We start from the raw sequence: 394 nt of genomic DNA, 5'->3' as shown, positions 1-394 counted from the left end.
CCTCATTCTATCAAATAAAAAATGTTCTCAAAGAAGTTAAATAACTTGCTAAAGATCAAACATTTCAATGGCTAGGGCTTATCGTAAGCTAACATCTGTGCCTTTTCACTAACCATGAGATGATTTTTGAAAAAAGATAGTATCAAATTGAGAAAAGTTGTAATATTGAAGGAAAAATTAGAAGGATGAGACTTCTAATTGTGGGGTATATGTGGAGAAGAATGATGGACAAATTTAGCAGTTTTGGTGATAGGCCAAATATAATATATACATAATGTCTATTAGTTTTTAAATTTTTATTTTGTGGCATCTTTGCTTACCTGTCAATAAGCTCGTCTGTATTTTTTTAAGTTCCACTCTTCCTTCAAGACTCAGTTATGAAGCTCTCTTTGAC

This window comes from Propithecus coquereli, unplaced genomic scaffold, assembly GCF_000956105.1.
Source record: "Propithecus coquereli isolate 6110/MARCELLA unplaced genomic scaffold, Pcoq_1.0 Scaffold516, whole genome shotgun sequence".
In the NCBI taxonomy this organism is placed as follows: domain Eukaryota; kingdom Metazoa; phylum Chordata; class Mammalia; order Primates; family Indriidae; genus Propithecus; species Propithecus coquereli.
The sequence above is the reverse complement of the archived record's forward strand: the minus strand, read 5'-3'. Positions refer to the sequence as shown.